We start from the raw sequence: 24,877 nt of genomic DNA on the forward strand, positions 1-24,877 counted from the left end.
ATCAGGCACTGGGATACAGTGATGGTGTTGTTTGTAAGAGTGGTGGGGTTTGTGAGGATCTTGGCTAAGGTGGGGAAAGACCTGTTGATGAACACTAGTAGGAAGTCAATGCCGACTGCAGACTCCTGCCAGAGGCCTCAGGGAATCTGTGCATTAATAAAATATGGGTACAGAAGTGAAGGACAGCCTCCGGCCCCAGCTTACCACTGCCTGACCTGAGGAATATGGTCTGAAGTGCACCCACCACCACGTGAGCCATTTCCTCAAGCACTCATGAGTTTCTGTTGGACAATTCAACAATTCACAGAGCCCAGAAACATGAGGAAATATAGTCAAAGGAGGAGGGGGTGAAAAAGGGCACTGAATTGCGTCATGGAAGAGGTGGATTTTCGAGGCATCAGCAATCCAGAACTCATTAGGACCGGCCTGGTATTAATTCTTCTAAAACATATATTTCCCACAAATGACCAAGGACTTTGAGGAGGTTGATTAAATGGCTTCAGTGTATAAAAAAGAAATGTATTTTGGGGGGGTGTGAGGTAATGGAGACACTGTAGGGTGGAGCTGATGGTTTTAAGGAACTCTGTACTGCCCAGTCTCTGACACACAGGATATACGGGCGCCTCAGTCAGGGCAAGAGCAATAAGAGCTGGAGGGACAAAATACTGGGCTCAGAAATCCTAGGGAAAATGATATCTCACTGCAGACTAACACACAGATGAGTTCAAAAGAAGAATTCCCCTACCATTGCCTCAGAGGAAACAAAGGAGCCTCTATTATAAGAACAGGGCTCCCTCCTATGCAAATCATTCTTCAGGCACTAAGTTAAAATCCCAGCCTTGGGCACTGAAGGCTATCAGTTCTCTTCTGACAGGATTGTGGGTCACTTGGGAAAGCACAGCTGTGGTCTAAAGATGCCATTGCTGTGTGTTCTCCTGTGCCTGGTGACAGTTCCCCAAGGTGAGGATCTCTGATATTAGAGTGGAATCTGGGGGTGGTTGTGACTGTGAGTGACTAACAGAGACCAATTACCTTTATTTGCAGGGGTCCTGTTTCAGGTGCAGCTTCAGGAGTCAGGTCCAGGACTGGTGAAACCCTCCCAGAAGCTGGCCCTCACCTACACTGTCTCTGGTTTCTCCATCACAAGCAGTGGATACTATTGGAACTGGATACGACAGACTTCCGGGAAGGGGCTACAGTGGATGGGATACATAAATAATGGTGGTGGTACAAATTATAACCCGTCCTTCCAAAGCCGACTCTCTGTCACCAGAGACACATCGAAGAATCAGTTCTCCCTGCAGCTGAGCTCCCTGACTGCTGAGGACACAGCCATGTATTACTGTGCAAGGGGCACAGTGAGGGGAAGTCAGTGTGAGCCTAGACACAAACCTCCCCTGCAGGGAAGACATTGGGCAGCAGGGGGTGTTCAGGACCCACAGAGCACAGCCAGCCAGCGCTAGACATTCACAGATGAATGACAGGATGTCCTCATAGCTCTCAGCATCCCCAAGGACAATTTTGCATTTTCATTTTTTTCTGTCTAAATTTTCTCCTCACAATGCAGGCTTGAGAGGAGCATCTAATGTTCTCTGTTTGAAATCAAAATACAAAAATTACATGACCCTTTACTATCTTCTTTATTACATATTTTTCTTTCTTGAAAACAGAACACCATAGACATTCTCATCCTACTTGTCACTGGAAAACTGTTGATATTAAAAGAAAAAAAAAGGCATGTGCACACTCATGGGTACAGGGCATGGTTTTAAATATCCTGAGCTCAGGCAGTGCATTGATCTCATAGTGCAGGGTCCTGTCCTCTGAGCTGCTTCTCTGCATTGTTCCTTGTCTCTGTGAGGAGTGACTGATTAGCTCTGTCTCAGAAAGTAATTGTGACTTCTGTCCATGACGTTGTGGCATGCCCGTAATGATGCTCCCCATTGTCTCCATCTGTGCAGAAATAAGAGTTCTGGACATAGGGAGAGCCCTGACTTGTGAGACAAGGTCAAATGGAATGGCCTGGAGTGACTAGAGGACTTCTTTCTGAGATCATTCATTGAAGGGAACACTCATTGGAAGGACAATTTGATCCTTCTAAAATGGCAAGTGTGTAACAAGAGCAGGACATTTCAAATGAGTGTCTCAGAATGCTGGTTAGAAGTGGAGATGATGACACTTCTCCCCTAGTTTGAGCATGTCCTCAGGGAGGCAAGTCCATAGGGAAGAATGTCCCATTGCACTGGAGTGTCAGCAACAAGAGGAGCACCCTCAATCAAGTGAATAGTCAGGGGTGCTAAAATGGTCTCACACATGGGAGAATTGTGAGGAAGGTGCAGGACCTGGAGATTATTGTTATAGTTCTGTTTTATACAGAGTTGCCATGAGTGAGCACTGCCTCAACTGCACCTACCAACATTTCTAATGAGAGAGGGGCAGAAAACTGAAATAACTTTGGAAATAAATGTAATTTCCTAAAATAACAATATACTATCTTACAGAATAGTTTTTATTTTATTTAGAAGTGTTAAAATGATTTAAAATTCAATACATCTGCTATTTCCAATTATTATAAAACCTTAGGCATAACACAGAACTGAGGACAAGTGTAAGAAATAAATAATAATGACTGTAATAAAACAAGGAGCCATGTTGACACAGTGAATTTCAGGTCGTGTTGCTAACTGCAGGTTCAGCAGGTAGTAGAGTACTAAATCCTCACAACCCACAGGACCCTACAGGACTGTGATGACAGAATGGAATCAAGGGCAGGGAGTTGGGAGTTTGCTATAAATAATGGTAAATAATAAATGAATCCCTTATTGAAGCCAATAAAAATTCCCATGTAACGTAAAAACAAATGAATTTGCATTAGAGGAATACACATAAAACTCTTACGATCCTGGTAAGATATCGTTGAATTTGCAAATTAAAAACTAAGTAAACAGTGACACAAAATTCGTACTATCCTAAGATCACTGATCCAAGTGTTATAAGCCTATTTGTTTTCTAGATATTAGTGAAAAAATATTTGCAAACATTTCACCTTTTAAATTTTTGTTACAATTGAATCAATTACTAATTTTGTGACAGAAATTTTCAGAAATCATCAGAATGATATTACAATTTAGTTGGGGTGATTGTAGATTAAAAATATTTTATTGGGAGCTCTTACATCTCTTATCAAAATCCCTATACATATCCATTTTGGCAAACACATCTGTACATATGATGTTATCATATTAAAAAATTTTTTTTCTTTTTACTTGAGCCCCTGGCATCAGCTCCTCATTTCCCACCCTCCATCCCTCTTTCCCCCTTGATAATTTATAAATTCCTTTTTTTTCATGTCTTACATTGACTTTTGTCTCATTACACCCACTTTTCTGCTGTCCATCCCCCTGGGATGGGGCCATACATCGATCATTATGATGGATTATGATAAGAACTGTAAGAACCCCCAATAAAATAAAATTTAAAAATAAACAATAACTATAGCTAATGTATATACTTTGTACAGTATTCTGAAGTACAACACTGTGTTTATGGCCTTCAGACAACTATAAATGCAGTAAGAAACATTAGTTATGATCTGTCTTTTTTGCATCTACTTCTCAATTGCCTGTTTTAGAATGGTGTTGTTGTTGTTTTGTGTGTGTGTGTGTATTATTTTCAAACAGTATGCGATGGTATCTCATTGTTTAACCTTAAACTCTAATGACAAATAATGCTGAGGATCTTATCACATGTTTCTCCCCATATGTATGACTTTTCTGGTTATACATCTTGTCTGTTTTTGCTTGCTTTTTAGCAATGTCGCTTACTGGTTATATCTGATGCTTACCTTTTCTCCCTGCATTGTTTTTAAATAAAGAGAGATATGTTTTTTATTTCTTCCTGGATGAGGTTTTACAATCAAGTTTTTGTTTCCAATATTTTATATTTTTTAATTAAAGATCCCCTTCTTGTTCCCAATTAACATTGGCACCTTCAGGGTTGATGTTTTGCTCTCTGTGCCTGATATAACAGATCACATTGAAAAACTAAGAAGAGCTTTCACCCCATGGAACACATGGTCTAGAAGAGATTCAGTAAGAGATTGACAGTCTACCTGGAATATTTATTGGGTGGGCATCTGGAGGATCCTTAAGCAAAAGCAGGGAATGGCAGACTCCATGCTGTCTGTCAACAGCAATGAGGATTCACTTATGGAAGTGGACAGAGATATCATTTCTTAGCAGACAGCCTTTAGTACTCCTCTCAGACACGACGTCCATGATTCTGCTCAGCAGGACAGTGAGATTTTGCATCTCTGGGCTCCTACTGCTTCAAGGACATCTGGGAGCTGCCACTAGCCTTTCAATGGGTCACTTGCTAGTGCAGCAGTTCTCAACCTGTGGGTCACAAATGGGTCACCCAATTCATAACAGTAGCAAAATTACAGTTATGAAGTAGCAACAAAAAATAATTTTATGGTTGGGGATCACCACAACATGGGGAAATGTATTAAAGGGTCACAGCATTAGGAAGATTGAGAACCACTGTCCTAGTGTGTGTCTGATGGATCAGAGCATTTTGATGACTAAAGTTGGATTTCATCAGTTCTTTCCCCAACAAATTCAAAAAACACAGATCACACTTTTAAAATAAAAGCTACAGTTATTAATAACCAGAAAACGTGCAATAGATAAATAATAAAGACTATATACAAGTAAAATCGTCACAATTCATGGTATACGATTGTAGTAGTTACATAATTTGGTGTCAATTTGGGACTTGAGAGGATTAAGAGTGAAGGGGTGGAGTTTAGTCTGTCAATCAGATCATAGCCAACAAGGCCTCTGTGTGGGCATGGGTTTCTCCTGAGAATTCTGGGAAATCAGGGTTTTCTTCCTTGGAGACACTCTAATGACAAGGTTCACTTCCTGTGAGACATTCCTGAGGAGAAGCCACATGGATTTACCCTGATGCAGTCCTAAGAATTGGAGAAGCCACACAGAGACCTCAGGCAGCGCTGAGATGCTTACAATGGCATTGGATCCAAGGACTTTCTACCCACTGGCCTCCGATCATCTTGCATTCGGTGTCATTGCATGTGTTTTGTGAGTCTGATGCAGATGTTATAGATTGGTATTAGACATATGGGCTAATATCAAACTTATGGGCTTGGACTGCATTGGGTTGGGATGCATTCTTAATGTACAATTACCCTTTATATAAATCTCTCTCTTATACACATGTAAGCATCTGTGAATTTGCTTCTCTCATCTACTCACACTAACACAATGATTAAAGCTTACCTCTGTGATTATAAATAAGACAAGAAAACCTTTTAGCAAGAATCCACACCAACTTTCAATATATTAAGGAAATAAATGATAGTATATCTGAGGAAAGGTCAATAAAATAAAATAAAATAATCACACTTCATGGCTTATGTTTAAAACTTCCCTTAGCATTTTTAACTGAGACCATAGCAGCTTTTAGCATGAAAACAAGTCAAGTTTCAATGTAGTAAGGAAATACACTAATCTATCTGAGGAACGAGCAACAAAACCCTCATTTTTCTGATGGGACATCATTGTGTTCACAGGAAAAAAAAAAGGAAAAAGTAGAAATAGCATTTTCCCTTTCTAAGGTCATAAGATCCAAAGGAAATAAGTAATAATATTATTCTAAACTTTAGGAAGAATATAAGATACTTGTCTAAAGGCAAGATAGATTTGTGAGAAATGCAGAGGAAATAAACCTCAGGTGATTTCCCTCTGGCCATAATAGAGGAATGGGAATCACCTGGTTACTACTCAGATTGCACTAGAGAGATGACTGTAGTAGATAAAAATGAAAAACCTGATTTAAATGGTTAAAACTTTTTCAATTAACCCCTGCTGATGCAGGTTGGGCCTGATCTGGTATTCAACATTCTCTCTCTCTCTCTCTCTCTCTCTCTCTCTCTCTCTCTCTCTCTCTCTCTTTCTCTCTCTTATTGTGTATACTCAGATGTATTTTGTCACTGGTTGTAAGCCTACTGAATTCATGATATATAGTTTTCTGTTTGTCAGTATATGAAACACAGGATGGAAGCCCTACAGAGACAGCAAGTATAATAAGAGTTAAAAACAAAAAACAAAGTGTTTCTGAAGGGTACAGGGGTGTGGTGGTGGGGGTAGAGTATAGCGGAGCTGATATCAAAGACTTTAGGAAGGAAGAAAGTTGTTTTGAATCTGATTGTGGTAGCAAATGAACACTTGATGTGAGTGAACTATAGAATGATATGATATCTGCATTAGTGGCTCAAAAATGTTTTTTGAAAAAATAAAAAGCAATATGGCATTTTTCAAAAAATGAAATGCATAAGAAAGGATACAATAAAAATATTTAAAATTCAATATAACATTTAAAATATTATTGAGGTAAATGATACATAACCGAAATAAATGGAGGATCATGTCATGGTATTTATTGTAAAATTCAGTGATTCTAAATCTTGCCATCTCTAAAACTGAATGATAAATCCAATGCGATAACATTAAACATCTAAGTAAGGATAAGTCCACTAGAAAAATAAAACCAGATATAGATAAATAGTGTGCTAGTCTCCAGTAACTAGAGAAACAACTGCACAGAAATACATATATATATGTGTGTATATATATACACGTTTATATATGCATATATATGACAGTTTTATATATAGGGTAAGTGTTCATTCAGAAAGCATCTCAACCTAGTCCAGTCTTAGCTCATAATTCTGGCTTAGTCCATACCTCCGAAACCGATCTACAAAGTCCTCCTCAAATCACAAAACATACACAATGACGCCGAATGCAGGAGGATCACAGGCCAGTGGGTAGAAAGTCTTTGAATCCTGTGGCGGTATAAGCATCTCAACGCTGGCAGGGTCTCCACGTGGTTTCTCCAGCACCCTGGGCTGCATCAGGGTAAGTCCATGTGGCTTCTCCTCAGGGATGTCTTGCAGGAAGTGAGCCTTGCCAACTAAAGCAGCCTCACACTGGTCCGACCATCAGAGAAAAAGAGACCAGAGAACCAAAAGGGTGAGGCTCACCAAACCTTTTATTTCTCCGCCCTTCAATTAATTCCACATGTGTTTATCAGCCAGGTTGGCACAATAAACCTTAACTATCTCAGATAAATAGATAAAGAGAATTGCTCATGCAGTTGTAGAAGTGGGTACATTCGTTCTAATTCTAAGTCCTTAAGTCTCATTTAGGTTTTTCCTGATGTATGTTGTTTCAGGGGCTGATAAACCTAAAATAACGTAACTTGATGGTAGTTTCAAATGCAGGTGAATAAAAATTAGCAAGTTATACTTGTTATTGAAGAGGTATATTACTCCAAGGTCAGATCACATGTGGACTCTCAGAATAGGCGGGGGATATTTCAAGTGTGTGGTCAATTCGAAGAACTAGAGATTGAAGAGCCCAGATTCAGGATCCAAACCCAGAAGGAAACTAACAAGTGTCCCTACCAGTCTATTTATAAAGGAAGTAGGCCACACACACGCGGAGTCTTTTCTTTCAGTTGCTTCAGACCTGTGTTCTGAGTAAGGGAGTTACACTCCACCATAATCATACAACTGCTTGGCTACTCACAGCAGACCCCATTATGGAATTGACTAAATTGTGTTCATTTCACATGATGAGGAAATACTAGGTGACAACTATCAAACCACTAAAAACACTATCCCAGCCAAGTTGACACAAAGCCTAACTATAAGAATCCTCAACAGATCCTTTGGAAATCATCAAACCAATATTACCATTTATTAAGACCATTGTACATTAAAACACAAAACTAAAGTTAGAACAGCTGCTGCATACTCCTGACCAGATTTTAGAGAACAACTTTATAAATTTATGTATTTTATACAACTATCAAAACACTAAATAACATAAAGCATTATCAGGTTGCCCTTTATTGTTTCCTTGATTCATTCATTTCAAAAATATGGTATCTCACTGTTAATACTTTACAATTCCCTAATGGCAAAGACATGTAACATGTTATTATATCCTCACTAATATCTCGCTGTATTCTTTGGTATCTGGTTTCAGTTTTTGGTTTTCTGATGCTTGTACGTGAGGAAGTGATAACTTGTTTTTCTTTTTAATTTTGCCTATTTAATTTGCACATTCAGATATATGCACAACAATATTATCTTGATTTTTCTTCTGTTTCCCTTTTTGTCAGCTGTCCCCAAGGGCACTTTTTAATTTGTGTTTTTTTTTGTGTGCCTTTCATTGGTCACTAGTGCAGTTTTAGAAGGAGGAAGTGATATTTTCTGTATACAGATGAGAATTTTCCATTGACTAAAAACATTCTTAGTAGCCATGGTGGTGCAATGGCTTAAGTGGTCAACTGCTAATGGCTAAATTGTTGGTTCAAACCCACCAGCCACTTTGTAGGAGAGTGATGAGGCTGTCTTCTTCTACACATATTCACTGTGTCTAAAGCACTGTGGGGTAGTTCTACTCTGTCTTATTGGGTCACTGTGAGTTGGAATTGACTCGATGCCATCAGTGAGTTTCAGGGTGACTGTTCTTAGACCTTTTACCTACATGACATGCGACCTTTTCCTCTGATAAACCTGAGGACTCTCATCAGCTCTGTGATTGAGAGAATTTCTTAAAAATAAAAAAAATAATTTATACTGTGTGTCAAATGTACTTTCTCTCCTCTCACACCAGATTGAACTTTACCCATATGTGTCCCTCGCCTACGACAATCACACACGGTTCCCATGTGGGAGCGACAGGTACTTACATCAAAGGAAATGTCTCCAACTCAAATTAGTACTCAGATTTAATACCATATGGAACTTTTTTGCATTAAAGCTGAATATATTAGTAGAAGTTATTTTTTACTAGTAGTTTTCTGTTTATTGGATTTAGTTTTTTCTTCTACTTCTTACCTTGAATTAGTATTTTAGAAATATTAGTTACATTAATTGAATCATTAAATTCTTCTTGCATGAACTTTTACCTAGCTATCATATGCTTTATAACATGAATTTTTAGTAATCTTATTTTACATTTAGACAATCATACATTCTTTCCATTGAGCATCAGGATATTTCAATAACATATTTCCAATACTTCCTTCCCTCTCTTCTCTCCCTTTTTAAACAAAAGCACTTGAATATAATAGATAAGTATACACATTTGTTATTGTTTTAAATATCAGTTATCTTTAAGACAATTAAAAAAATGAATAATGTTAAAATTTCCTTAATTTGATTTCTTATCCCTGAAGAAATAGTTTCAGCTTTAGTATCACACATAGACTATTATAAAGTTGATTATACTTGATTGTATCATTGAAAAATATGATATGAGGTCACTTTACCTCCCTCTTGACCCAACCTGAATTTTCTCTACGGTTAAATATTTTTTAAAAATTTCCACGAGATTAATTCCTTCTCTGTTTTTTTAAATATTGTTGCAAGATTTGGATTTCTTACATTTAACGTTTATCTTTACATAATTATTAGTTTCTAGAAGAAGGGGTCATGTACAGACAATAACTGATGAAATGGTTTATCAGGGACAGAGTGTGGGGAATTGGTGGTTATTGGTGAGTAAAAACTGAATGAGGGAGGGGGCGGAGAGCACTAGAACTGATTAGTGATGACGTAAATATAACTATCTTTAAAAGTGATTTAACTATGAAAGTGTATGATATGTGAATTTTATATCAAGAAAACTACTTTTAAAAAAGAAAACAATCAATTTGACCAATAGTTCCTCTGGGTGAAGGACAAAGAGTTTTTGCTAAAGGAGCATTGAGTTTATATTAATAGTGGTGGCTGAATAAACCTTAACTATCTCAAGGCCTAATGTCCATCTGCTACCTTAACCCTAAATCTATAAATATTTGTACATAGATCTACTTCTTCATTGTCATACATAAATATATTTCCATATGTATATACCTGTGCTTAGACTTCTATAAATGCCCTCCACCTCCTTCTTCTTTCTTCTATTTCCTTTGACTTTCTTCTTGTCCCACCATCATGTTCAGCCTTCATTTCGGTTTCAGTACTTTCAGTTACATTGCCCTTGATTAAGCCCTACCAGGCCTCCTACACCCTCCTCGCCATTGATTTTAGATCACTTGTTGTTTCCTTTACCTGGGTTTTTTAACACCCACTTCCTTTCGCCTCTATCCCCCTCTCCCATGTTCCCCTGGAACCATTGGTCCTGTTGTTTTCTCTTCCAGATTGTTTATCTCACCAATCTTATCCAGATAGACCTGCAGAGATAACAATATGCACAAAAACAGGACAGAGAAAAACAAAGCAACAAAACAACAACCACAAAAACCAAAGGAATAAAAAAGAAGAAAGAAAAGGCCATAAATAGTTCAAAGTCTGTCTGTTGACCTTTAGGAGTGTTTTTTGGTAGAGTCTGATGAGATGCCATGCCCTGGCCCCAAAGTCTATATTTGGTATTCCCTAGGGCTTTCTTGCTCTGCTCCCTTTTCTGTTCTTTTGCACATCCTTAGTGTTTCACCTCGGTGTGTTGGGGTCAGATCGGGCATAATACCCACTCTGTGTTTTCTGAAGAAGAGCAGGGCTATAGGATAGATGAGGTAACAGTTTTTGTTTTGTTTTTTAATGAAATACTAATCGTTCAGCCCTTGATACCCTATGAGAAAGAGCAGGTGTGTTGCTGTAATAGGGGGTGAAATGGGGGTAAGAACCTGCTTTTCTGGCCTTTTTCTCAACAATGTAATTTCCAACAGTCTTAAAAGTTCTTCCTAATAAGTATCCATGATCATTCTATATCCTTACAGAATATCTATCAAGGTAACTTCTCAGCTGATCTGTGTTTCTTAAATTTAATTTTCACTTAATATTCCCTTGAAACTCACTCTTTTATTGGATATTTTTTTGCTTTACATTATAATGGAAAATTCTAGACTCAATTCCAATTATAATTCATTCCACAAAATCATCTTTACTAGCTTTATTACTGCTCATAGAATGATGGAAAATATCAGGGTTTTTTTTGCTAGCTGATATTTGTACTTATTTTTTCTATTTTTTAAAAATATTTTATTACGGGCTCATACAACTCTTATAACAGTCCATACATATACATACATCAATTGTATAAAGCATATCTGTACATTCTTTGCCCTAATCATTTTCTTTTCTTTCTTTCTTTTTTTTCCTTTTCTTTTTTTACATTTTATTAGGGACTCATACAACTCTTATCACAATCCATACATATACATACATCAATTGTATAAAGCACATCCATACATTCCCTGCCCCAATCATTCTCAAAGCATTTGCTCTCCACTTAAGCCCTTTGCATCAGGTCCTCTTTTTTCCCCCTCCCTCCCCGCTCCCCCCTCCCTCATTTGCCCTTTGTAATTTATACATCGTTATTTTGTCACATCTTGCTCTATCCGGAGTCTCCCTTCCCCCCCTTCTCTGCCATCCCTCTCCCAGGGAGGAGGTCACATGTGGATCCCTGTAATCAGTTCCCCCTTTCCAACCCACTCACCCTCCACTCTCCCAGCATTGCCGCTCAAACCCTTGGTCCTGAAGGTATCATCCACCCTGGATTCCCTGTGCCTCCAGCCCTCATATGTACCAGTGTACAAACTCTGCCCTATCCAGCCCTGCAAGGTAGAATTCGGATCATGGTAGTTGGGGGGAGGAAGCATCCAGGATCTGGGGGAAAGCTGTGTTCTTCATCGGTACTACCTCACACCCTGACTGACCCATCTCCTCTCCTAAACCCCTCTATGAAGGGATCTCCAGTGGCCAACACTTGGGCCTTGGGTCTCCACTCTGCACTTCCCCCTTCATTCAATATGGTATATATACGCACACACATATTCTTTTTTTTTTTTTTGCATGATTCCTTATACCTGGTCCCTTTGGCACCTCGTGATCACACTGGCTGGTGTGCTTCTTTCATGTGGGCTTTTTTGCTTCTGAGCTAGATGGCCGCTTGTTTATCTTCAAGCCTTTAAGACTCCAGTCACTACCACTTTTGATAGCCGGGCACCATCAGCTTTTTTCACCACATTTACTCCCCCCCCCCCCCTTTGGCTTCAGCTGTTGTGTCGGGAGAGTGAGCATCATAGAGTACCAATTTAATAAACGAAAGTGTTTATGCATTGAGGGAGTGCTTGAGTAGAGGCCCAAGTTCCTTCCTCCACCTTAATATTAAACCTATAAATGTAGACAATTAGATCTATTTCCCCACCCTCATATATATATTTGCATGTATGTGTCTTTGTCTAGACCTCCATAAATGCCCCTTGACTCCCAGCTCCTTCCTCCATCTCCCTTGACTTTCCTCCTGCCCCACCACCATGCTCCGTCCCCACCTGGGCTACAGCTATACCTCTTCTCTACGCAACCTTACCCATGATCGTTCCCCATCAGGCCTGCCACTCCCCACTCACTACCATTTTGGGTCCCATGTTGTTCCCTTATCCCTGTGTTTATTAACACCACTTCCTTACCCTCCTCTCCCTCCCCCACCCGGGACTGTCTGTCCCCCCGGAACTGTCTGTCCTATTGTTTTTCCTCCAGATATTTCATCCAGCCTGTCCTATTCAGACAGACCTGTGGAGACACTAACATGCACGAAAACAAGACAGAGGAAAAGAAAGCAACTGTATACAACCAGACAATAAAACAAACCACTGACAAAGAAAAAAACAAAACACTTCACAAAAGAAAGGCTTGTAGTTCGTTCAAGGATCGTTTGCTGGCCCTTAGGAGCGTTTTCCAGTCCAGTCTGTTGGGGCACCACGCCCTGGCCCCAAAGTTCACTTTCAGCATTCGATGGGGACCTTGCCACTCCATTCCCTTGCTGTTCCACTGCACTCCCCCAGTGCTTTGCCTCGATGTGGTGGGATCACGTCAGGTGCAATTCCCACACTGTGTCTCTGGTGCTGTCCCCTGTATCGCCCTTAGTCACTGAGGGACATCATGTCTCATAGTAGGGCCAACCATGTTGTTCTATCTGTGGACGGGCTGCTCTACTCAGAAACATCATCCTCACGGCCTCGTGGGCCAGGCTGTGTTCCACTGTCTCCTCCTGCCCCTTCATCTGCTCCCGTGTGCTCTGATAAGATATGTCCATCTCCCGGAGCTGCAGAATCAATGTCATCCTTTGAAACAAATTCTTTTGGGGGAGGGGCAGGAATCCACTTAATTTTTGGTGCTGGGGCCAGCCTCCCAGACCTCTCCACCGGTTCCCTCCTCCATGCCGGGATATTGCATTCACACCTTGCGGCACTGGGTTGAAGTTTGGTCCCACTTTCCCTGTGGAGATATAAACAATACCCTCCCCTTGGGTGGATTAGTGCCCCATGCCCCCACTTCCCTTTTCTTCCTTATATTCATCCTTTTATTTTCCTTTCCCCACCTCCTCCACTGCTGTCTACCATGTGCATCCCTGGTTTTGATCTGTTCTCTGCCATACTACACAGTCTTCACCCCAGAAATGTTTGTATACAGTAGCTTTTTCCCCGATGCCACTTTTGCATTAAAAAATTTTTTTAAAAAATTTTTATTACTTACCTCAGCGGGCTCATCTTGTACTTGTCCTTTTGTGCCTGACTTACTTCGCTTAGCATGATTTCCTCCAGTTCTTCCCAAGCCGCTATGTCCCTCATAAATTCATCACTGCTTTTAATGGTGCATAGTACTCCATTGTATGTATATACCCCAGTTTTTTAATCCAATCGTCAGTTGATGGACATTTGGGTTGCTTCCAACTCCTTGCAATTGTGAACTGTGCCGCAATGACTGGTCTTGGTTTGTTCCTTGCCTCTTCTGGGTATATGCCCAGTAGGGGGATTGCTGGGTCATATGGCACCTCTATTTCCATCTGTTTTAGGTATCGCCAGATTGATTTCCATAGTGGCTTTACATACTTACACGCCCACCAGCAGTGGATGAGAGTTCCTGTCTCCCCACAGCCCCTCCAACAATTGTTGCTTTCTGATTTTTTGAATTGGGCTACCTTTGAGGGTGTCATTGTTGTTTCAATTTGCATTTCTCTTATGGCTAAAGATCGGGAACATTTTCTCATATGTTTGTTGGCCATTCAGATTTCTGTCCCTGTAAAATTTCTGTTCAAGTCCTTTGCCCACCTTTCAAGTGGGCTATTGGTTTTTTTCTTTTTGGAAGCTAGCAGAGTATTGTAGATTTTAGTAATAAGACCTTTGTCTGATGTGTCATTGCTAAAGATGTTTTCCCAGTCTGTGGACTCTCTTATTACTCTCTTGGTGAATTCTTTAGATGTACACATGTGTTTTTTCTTCAGTATATCCCATTTGTCAATTTGTGCCTCCTCTGTGTTTGTGTCCTTCCATATTTCTGATAGCCTGTGTATTCCCTGAGCCAAAGTTCTCAAGTTGGTCCCAATTCCCTCATTGATGGTCCTAATAGTTTGGGGTTTAACTTCAAGGTCTGTGATCCACCTTGAGTTTATTCTTGTGCATGGAGTGAGATAAGGGTCTTGCTTCATTTTCTGCATGTGGATATCCATTGTTTCCAGCACCACTTGTTAAAGAGGGCATCGGCTTCCCATTTGATATATTTGGGGCCCATATCAAAGATCAGCTGTGTTTATGCTGATGCTTTTATTTCTGTGTTTTCTGTTCTTTTCCATTGGTCTGAGTATCTGTCATTGTACCAATACCATGTAGTTTTGAGAACTGTGGCTGCATAGTATGTGCCAAAGTCAGGTAAGCAAGCCCTCCCACGGTGTCCTTCTTCTTGAGGAGTTCTCTGCTAATTCTGGGTTTCTTCCCTCTCCATATGAAGTTGGTAATCAGTTTTTCCATTTCTTTGAAGAAAGATGATGGTAATTGTATCGGGATGGCATTAAACTTATATAGTGCTTTTGGCAGAACGGACATCTTAACTATATTAAGTCTCCCAATCCAAGAGCATGGAATATTCTTCCATTTGTTGAGGTCGCTCTTGGTTTCTTGTAATAGTGTTCTATAGTTTTCCCTATATAGATCTTTTGTTTTTTCAGTCAGGTGTATCCCTAGATATTTCAGTTTGTGTTTGGCTAATGTGAAGGGTACCACCCCTTTGATCTCTTCTTCTGTGGTCTTATCTGATGTGTATAACAGTCCGATGGACTTCTGTTTGTTGATCTTATATCCTGCCACTCTGCCAAACTCCTCTATTGCTTCCAGTACTCCCCTTGTGGAACTTTTGGGATTTTCCATATATAGAATCATATCATCTGCAAATAACGATAGTTTCACCTCTTCCTTCCCCAGACGAATACCTTTGATGTCATTTCTTAGCCTTATGCTGTTAGCTAAAACCTCCAGCACGATATTAAATAGGAGTGGGGACAAGGGGCATCCTTGTCTGGTCCCCTTTTTCAGTGGGATTTTGTTAGTCTTTTCTCCATTGACTACCACTTTGGCTGTTGGTTTTTCATATATAGCTTGCTATTGTTTTTCGTTATTTCCTCCCTAAGCTCCTGTATTGCTCTTTGGTTTATGGCTTTTATCTCCTCTATCGTTTCATCCTTTTTCTGTATTGTTTCCTTCATATCCTACATGACTCCAAGCAGCATTCTGAGAGTTTCTTTCTATGGCTTCTCAATGTCTGCTTCTTCTATGCATGTTGCTATGTTCAGCACATCTTCTGCCTCTGTCTTTTGTTTCTCCTGTTTTTTCGTTGAGGTCATTGGGGCTGATGGCTGTTTGCATTGAATTGTTTTTGAGGGACCAGGTGCCATTTTCTAGTCTCTCTCTGGAAGACATATAGGAATGCTTCTTCGATCTGCCTACAGCTGATTTTGCTAGGTTATTAACCTACCACTTTATCTTCCTGTGGCTTCCCTATCAGGGGAGTGCCCCAGATGGCAGGTCGCCTGCCTGGCCCAGTGTTGCAGAGGCTGGGCTGAAGTTCCTGCTATTGGTTTGAATATTGATAAGTGTTGGCTGAGCTGCCTTATGTCCCCAGATACACAGGCAGGAACTCCCTGGTGAGGAGTCAGAGGAGTATCCCCTGGAGAGCAAGCAGGCTTTTCCCTAGCCTTGGGCTATCTATGCAGGGTGGAGCTCACCTAGCTGGGTGTGGCCCAGGTGCAAATGCCTTAGGACAATGGGAGTGTCCCCTAAGTCTGCAATGGAGTGTGAGCGAGCAGTTCAGGAACAAGAGGGGGAGAAAAATTAAACAGTGAGACCGGACTGTGCCGGGGTACAGGGAAGCGAGGGAAGGAAAAGCAGCTATGCAGCTGAGTCCCACTCCCTGCCTGTGGACCTGCAAGGGCCCACTCCCTGCCCCAAGCCCTAGCGGCAATCCACAGCTGAGGCCCAAGAAGAGTCACAAGAAAACTGCTGAGCAGCCCCCAGAAAAGTGGGGGTACAGAGAGCAGAGATGTTAACCGGCGCCGCAGTGTAGCTGAAGCTTGATCCCCCCCTATGGAGCTGTGGGGGTTTGGGTTCAGTCCCTGCTCAGCCCACTCGGCGCAGCAAGCTGTGGCTGTGCCCCGAAAAAGCCTCTGAGCAGCCCTCCAAGGCTGCGTGGGAATATAGAGCAGAGATGCAAACAGAAGCAACAATGCAGCTGAACACCAATCCCTGCTGGTGGAGCCTCAAGGGCCCTGTCCCTGCCCTGAGGCAGGCAGGGGAAAACTGTGGCTGAGCCGAGGCCAAGCCCTGCTACAGGCTCCAAATGGTCCCGGCTTGGGCAGACACAGCGGTAGGCTAGGGTCGAGCCCCAGCTGGCTTCCACTGAGGTAAGCCAAAAGCCCCCAGCCCCTCAAAACCCCGTGGATCTGAGCCTACTTATCTTTATGATGCCCCTCCTGCGATCCAGTGGTGTTCAATTTCCCTCTGAGCAACTCTCCTGGGCTGGATTCTGCGGAGTCCCTCTGGTATGTGTTACTCTGTGGCCATCTTCCCGGAAGTCCTGTGCTTATTTTTTCTATTCAGCTTTTGTACATTATCATTTCCTCTAATTTCTTTTGCCATTAAATGATCAAGAGCAAACTTTAGAGTCTCTCCTAATATCCACTTTGATATTTACTATCTCTTCCATCTCTTTAATAACATTTTCCACAAATATGAGATTTATTTTTGATCATTTTTTTAGGGGCTCATACAACTCTTTCACAATATATACATACATCCAGTGTGTCAAGCACATTTGTATATTTGTTGCCATCATCATTCTCAAAACATTTTCTTTCTGCTTGAGCCTGTGTTATCAGCTCATTTCCCCCTCCCTTACCCACCCTCCCTCGATCATGAACCCTTGATAATTTATACTTTTTTGTCATGTCTTACATGGTCCTATATCTCCCTCCACCCAATTTTCTGTTGTCCATCCGCCAGGGTCAGGGTTATATGTAGATCACTGTGGTCAGTTCCCCCATTCTACCCCACCTTCCCCTTCACCTCATGGTATTGCTACTCTCATTATTGGTCCTGAGGTGTTTATCTGTTCTGGATTCCCTTTATTTTCAGCTCTTATCTGTACCCGTGTACATTCTCTGGTGCAGCCAGATTTGTAAGGTAGAATTAGGATCACGATAGTTGGGGTGGGTGGTGGGGAGGAAGCATTAAAGAACTAGAGGAAAGTTGTACATTCCATCAGTGCTATACTGCACACTGACTGCCTCATCTCCTCCCAACAACCCTTTTGTAAGGGGATGTACAGTTGCCTGCAGATGGACTTTGGGTCCCTCATTCATAATGATATGATTTTTTTTTGTTCTGGGTTTGATGCCTGATACCTTGTCCTATCAAAACCCCATGATCACACAGATTGGTGTGTTTCTTCCATGTGGGCTTTGTTGCTTATCAGCTATATGGCCATTTGTTTATCTTCAAGCCTTAAAAACCCCAGACACTATCTCTTTTGACAACTGGGTACTATCAGCTTTATTCACCACATTTGTTTATGCACCCACTTTGTGTTCAACAATTGTGTCGGGAAGGTGAGCATCCTGAAATGCCAGTTTAATAGAACAAAGTGTTCTTGCAATGAAGGGGTACTGGGGGAGGGGCCCAATGTCCATCTGCTATCTTAATACTAGACCTATAAATATATGCACATAGAGCTATTTCCCCAACATCATATCAAAATATATTTACATATCTCATGCCTGTATTTACAGGGGTATAAATGTCCTTCGCCTCCTAGTTCTTTCCTCTATATCCTTTTAATTTCTTCTTGTTCCACTATTATGTTCAGCCTTCATTTGGGTTTCAGTAATTCCTCTTGGTTATGTTGCCCTTTATCAATTCCTACCAGGCATCCTACAGCCTCCTTGCCATCAATTTTGGATCACTTGTTTTCCCCATGTCCATGGGTTTGTTAACACCCACTTCCTTTCACATGTCCCCACCTCAGAACTGTCGGTCCTGTAGTTTTCTCCTCCAGATTGTATGTCTCGCCTATCTTATCTGCATAGACCTGCAGAGATAATAATATGCACCAAAAATAAGACAGAGCAAAACAAAGCAAAAAAAACAAAGCAACAACAAAAAATGAAAGAAAAACAAGCCTATATATTTTTATATTCCCTGGGGACTTCCTTGTTCTGCTCCCCTTGCTGTTCTTTTGCAAGCCCTTAGTGATTTGCCTCGGTGTGGTGGGGCCAGATTCAGACGCAATTCCCACACTGTGTCTACAATGTTATCCCCCATAGCGGTATGGGTCAGTGAGAGATGTCATGTTTTGTAGTGGGGATGGCCCTAGGGTCCTCTTTGTGCACTGGCTGTTATGAGCAGGAATATCGTCCTCAGGGCTTGGTGGGCCAGAAGGTGTTTCACTCTCTCTTCCTCTCCTTTCATTTGCTCCTGTGTGCTCCAATCAGACATGTCATTCTCCCTGGGCTGAAGCTTCACTGTTGCCCAAATATGAGATTCTTTATGTCAACCTATAGGTCTCCTGTTATTAGTGTTCAAAGAGTCAAATCTGTTCTCGACATTTTCTCCAAATTCAAGTAAATTATTCTCAATGCCATATGTTGGATCTCATGAACATGTTTTAATTTTCTCCAACTTCAATGTGAACTTGCATGTGATCAATTTATGGTCTATTCCATAGTCAGTATCTGCCTTTTGGGGGTTCCTGGTAATGAGCCTCTCCATCAATACCTCCCACGAATATGGGCAATTATATTCTATAAATTCTATGTGCAAAATCCACGGTTGCTGTTACGTTGTTGAAAAGGCTATTTGCAAACATTTGAGTAGTATTGCAAAATTGTGTAATGGGATCTCTAAGTTTTTGTTGTTGAAAACAAGGAAGAAGTAAAAGTACATGGAAAAATTGGTGCACGTGCTATAAACAAAGCTGAAGACCACAGGAAAGTAACATCACAACAACTGTCATAAAGGCCCCATGGGCAGAAATATAAAGAGCCTTGGGACAGTGTAAGCTAAAGATTGGGTTTCTACCCACAAGGTCAACCTGTCATTAAAATAAAGATGACATTATTTCTCTTGTACATATGAAAAGTTCCAGAAACCCCAAGGACCAATTATATTGAGCAATATAGGGTGGCTTTCAGTCTGAATAGGATCAATGACTTAGGGTTCTATTGTGTGTGTGTGTGTTGTGTGTGTTTCTTTTCTTGCTTGCCAGCTGACTGGCTTGGTTCACCTGCAAAATTTGACTGCTCCTGAAAACAGTTCTAGAGAAATAGTCTGATGGAGTTTTGACACTCTGTTAACAAGGTGCTACTTTATGAGTCAGTGACACTGGTAGGAACATTCTTGACATAGATTCCTGTTTAAATGTGGCCATTACATGAGGAAGCTCCAGAGCCTGCTGCGCCAGGGTGACCTTAGAACCAAAATAGCTACCTCCCTCCTCTTCCTCCTTCTCCTGATGGCGCTGCCCTTCCCATGGGGTCAGGGTCAGAGAGAGACTCCATGTGTTTGAGTCAGACAGCACCCAGTGAGAGGCCAGGAATGGATTGGGTCAGGCAAGATTGGTTTAGTGGAAATACACCATCACTCAGAGATTATCTAGTCATCAACCCAGACACATCTAAGAACCAGCTCTCCCTGCAGCTGAGCTCTGTGAGTACAGATAACATGATTGTGTATTACTGTGCAAGAAACACTGTGAAGAGAAGTCAGTACAGGTCACCACACAAACCTCCCCACAGAACAGCTGGAGGGGCTGGACAGAGAAGCGTTTGGACCAGCAGAGGGAGCTCAGGCCCAAATAGCACAGGCGCAGGATCCAGGAGCAGGTGCAGTTGGGAGTACCAACAGGTGTACTGCTCTTTTTAGTTGATTTTGTTCGAACTGTTCGGCAACAGATTTAAAGGTGTTTCCAGTAGGAACTTCTCTATTTTCTTCTAATGAAAAAAAAGAAGAAAATGAGAGTGCTGTAAAAATTTAGAAATGATATATTTGGGTGAGGCACAAAGTTGTCACTAAAGGAAAACAGAAATGTATTTCACCAAAATAAATGATAAAAAGAAGTGGTCAGGTGTAAAAATGGCAAGACCCAGCGCGGAAAGTAGGGGTAACCCCATTGGGGTTCACATTGACTTCCCTTCACTATAGTTTCATGGTCACACAAGCCTGTGTCCTCAGGTTTCAATCCATTAATTTGCAAAGGAACTGTTTTTTAAATTCTCTCTTGAGTGGTTCATCTGCCTTTGATTACGGAAACATATTCTGTTGTGTGACAATTGACTTTATATATAAATAAATCCAGTTCACTCTCTTCCCTAAAAACTGGTTGATTCACAGTTAGAAAAAGTGAAACACACTGATTCTTTTCTGGTGGATGTTTCCAGAAAGAGTGTCTTAGGGATTGAGACATGAAAATGTGGAGATCCTTCACTTGAACACATGGCTCATTGTGATTGTCTTTGTTCCTTGGGTCTATCTCAGGTACAGCTATAGGGACTGGACCCTCAAACACCCAACCCACTGCTGTCGAGTCAATTCAGACTCAAAGAAACCCTTTGGGACAAAGCATAACAGTCTTTTTGGAGTTCTGAGACTGTAAAGTTCTCCAAGATCAGAAAGCTTCATATTTCTCCAGAGAAGTGGCTGGTTATTTTGAACTACAGACTTTACAGTTAGTAGCCCATTGTATAATCCATTACACCATTAGAGCTTCTACTGAGTGGCAGTTTCTGTTTTTCTTATTCTCCGTCTCTTTCCTTTCTTTTAAAATCTGTTCAGTAATTTCCCCCTTGCCTTTACAGAAAGATGCTGTGAGGTGGATCAGAATTTGCATTATAATTATAGTTCACTTTGGGTAGTTTGATATTTTCACAAACTTAAAATTTCCTATTCACTAGTATGACCTATCCTTCTTTTGATGTGTGTCTTCTGTTATCTCGTAGTAGTTTTTTTAAAGACAGTTTTCTTTATGCAAGACTTTTGTTTGTCTGATTCAGTTTATTCCAATTTATTTTCTTGTATATGTAGCTATGGTAAATAGTATTGCTTTCTTGATTTACTTTTCAGAGCTTTCTCTGTTGGTACACAGGATCCAAACTGATTTTTCTATATGGACATTATACCCTGTGAAATTGCTTAACCTTTTGATTAGATACAATGATTTTCTTGCATGAACTTTGGGGTTTTCTATATGTAGACTGATAACAGAAAATATAACGTTTAATTTCTTTTGAAAACTTTTTTAATTTATTATTTTATTGGAGGCTTATACAATACTTATCACAATCCATATATACATACATTGTGTCAAGAACATATGTACATTTGTTGCCATCATCATTCCCAAAACATTTGCTTTCCAAATGTGGCGAAGAAAGCTGATGGTGCCCAGCTATCAAAAGAGATAGTGTCTGAGGTCTTAAAGGCTTGAAGATAAACAAGCGGCCATCTAGCTCAGAAGTAAAAAAGCCCACATGGAAGAAGCACACCAGTCAGTGCGATTACGAGGTGCCAAAGGGACCAGGTATAAAGCATCATGCAAAAAAAAAAAAGAATATGTGTCTGTGTGTGTGTGTGTATACACATTGAATGAAGGGGGAAGTCCAGAGTGGAGACCCAAGGCCCAAGTGTCGGCCAATGGAGATCCCTTCATAGAGGGGTTTAGGAGAGACAGATGGGTCATTCAGGGTGCAAGGTAGTACCGACGAAGTGCACAGCTTACGCCCAGATCCTGGATGCTTCCTCCCCCCAACTACCATGATCCGAATTCTACCTTGCAGGGCTGGATAGGGCAGAGGTTGTACACTGGTGTATATGGGGACTGGAGGCACAGGGAATCCAGGGTGGATGATACCTTCAGGACAAAGGGTTTGAGGGGCAATGCTGGGAGAGTGGAGGGTGAGTGGGTTGGAAAGGGGGAACTGATAACAGGGATCCACATGTGACCTCCTCCCTAGGAGAGGGACGGCAGAGAAGGGGGGGAAGGGAGACTCCGGATAGAGCAAGATGTGACAAAATAACGATGTATAAATCACAAAGGGCACATGCGGGACGGGGGAGAGGGGAGGGAGGGGGGAAAAAAAGAGGACCCGATGCAAAGGGCTTAAGTGGAGAGCAAATGCTTTGAGAATGATTGGGGCAGGGAATGTATGGATGTGCTTTATACAGTTGATGTATGTATATGTATGGATTGTGATAAGAGTTGTATGAGTCCCTAATAAAATGTAAAAAAAGAAAAGGGAAAAGAAAGAAAAGCAAATGATTAGGGCAAAGAATATACATATGTGCTTTATACAATTGATGTATGTATATGTATGGACTGTGATAAGAGTTGTATGAGCCCCTAATAAAATGTTTAAAAAAAGTGGCATAGGAAAAAAAGCTACTGTATACAAACATTTTAGGGGTGAAAACGGGGTAGTATGGAAGAGACCAGACCAAAACCAGGGATGTACATGTTAGACAATGGTGGAGGAGGTGAGAAAAGGAAAACAAAAGGATGAATACAAGGAAGAAAAGTGTAGTGGGGTCATGGGGCATTAATCCACCCAAGGGGAGGGTATTGTTTATATCTCCACAGGGAAAGTGGGACCAGACTTCAACCCAGTGTCGCAAGGTGTGAATGCAATATCCCGGCATGGAGGAGGGAACCGGTGGAGAGGTCTGGGAGGCTGGCCCCAGCACCATAAATTAAGTGGATTCCTGCCCCTCCCCCAAAAAGAATTTGTTCCAAAGGACGACATTGACTCTGCAGCTCTGGGAGATGGACATATTTCATCAGAGCTCACGGGAGCAGATGAAGGGGCAGGAGGAGAGAGTGGAGCACAGCCTGGCCCACCAGGCCGTGATGATGATGTTCCTGAGTAGAGCAGCCAGTCCACAGAGAGAACAACATGGTTGCCCCACTATGAGAAATGATGCCCCTCAGTGACTAAGGGCGATACAGGGGACAGCACCGGAGACACAGTGTGGGAATTGCACCTGACCTGATCCCACCACACTGAGGCAAATCACTGGGGGAGTGCAGCGGAACAGCAAGGGAATGGAGTGGCAAGGTCCCCAGGGAATGCTGAAAGTGGACTTTGGGGCCAGGGCGTGGTGCCCCAACAGACTGGACTGGAAAACGCTCCTAAGGGCCAGCAGTAATATCTGTGAATTCAAAGTTGTATTGTAAAAAAACAAAACATTCTCATAAAGAGAAAAACAGCCAACCAAAATGAGCTTGTTCCATAGATAGTAGAAATTTTACAGGAGTAATCAGCATATATTTTGAGAAGGTCAATGTGCTAGTCCTGGTGGACTGGAGAAACAAATTCATGGACACTCCTACCTGTATAGGAAAAAACTTTATATAAAGAACAATGGTATATTGAGAACACATATCATTCCAGTCCAGACAAGCCCATGAGTCCAATAGTAGCCCATATGTCTGATACCGTCCTGTAAATTCCTCTTTAGTCTCATGCAACACACGATACAATGCTGAGAGCAAGAAGATCACAGGCTAGTGGGTGAAAAGTCTTGTGGATCTCGTGGTATTAGAAGCACCTTAGTGCTGGCGTGGGTCTCCACGTGGCTCCTCCAGCTCCAAGGTTCTGGCTGCCATTAGCATAGCTCCATGTGGCTTGTCAACAGCAATGCCTCGCAGGAAGAGAGTGTATCTAGCCTTCAGTGAGCTATTTATCTCCTTCGCACGTCCAAATGAGGTCATTAAGTTGCAACCTGATTGACAGGCTAGACTCCACCCCTTCGCAAGTTGACAAGAGTTCATGTAACTGCCAATCAAAATATCTTTCAGGCAGACTCAGTGGAGTGCCTGGGTAACTCTTATGGCCTCAACTAATGGCTGTACAGTTGGTGGTTTGAAACTTGGTGTCATTTATTCAAGTATAATGTATTGTAAAAAGGTGCTTTTCACCAAGACGAGAATTCTGTTGACATTGATCAGTTCCAACTCATAGTAATCCTAGAGGACAGACTAGAACTGCTCCTATGAGATTTCCAAGCCTGTATTTCCTTATGAGATTATTCTACCATAAATTCTCCCACAGAGCAGTTGGTGGTTCTGAAAGATTGAATTTTCATTTAACAGCTAGGCAAGTCACCACTGTCTTACTGGGGTTGGTAGTTCTGACATATTTTTAGTGAATTTTTAAGTATTATATTCTGTCAAAAATCATCATACTTTAAAATTATGTATTTCATGAAGCCTTGCTCTTTTTCATCCAGACTCTTCCCCTAGATCAGGGGTCAGTAAATTTCTTTTTTCAAAAAGACCTCTGAAAACTATAGTTGATGATTGCATTGGTCATATAGACTTGGAGACAATTATCCAACCTTACTGATTGTGTAAACAACAGCAGGCAGTAGAAAAGGGCATAGCTATGTGATAATAGAATGCTATTCACAAAGACAGGAACTGGGCCATGAGCCGGTTATCCAAAGCCCTTCAATGAGGGTCTGT

At 41.3% G+C, this 24,877-nt stretch overlaps 1 pseudogene; it reads left to right on the plus strand.

The window, feature by feature from the left end:
- The window catches only part of LOC142430501 (ATP synthase F(0) complex subunit C2, mitochondrial pseudogene), a 30,279-nt pseudogene that overhangs the window by 4,833 nt on the left and 569 nt on the right, over positions 1 to 24,877 (plus strand).

Source organism: Tenrec ecaudatus, chromosome 17, assembly GCF_050624435.1.
Source record: "Tenrec ecaudatus isolate mTenEca1 chromosome 17, mTenEca1.hap1, whole genome shotgun sequence".
In the NCBI taxonomy this organism is placed as follows: Eukaryota; Metazoa; Chordata; class Mammalia; order Afrosoricida; family Tenrecidae; genus Tenrec; species Tenrec ecaudatus.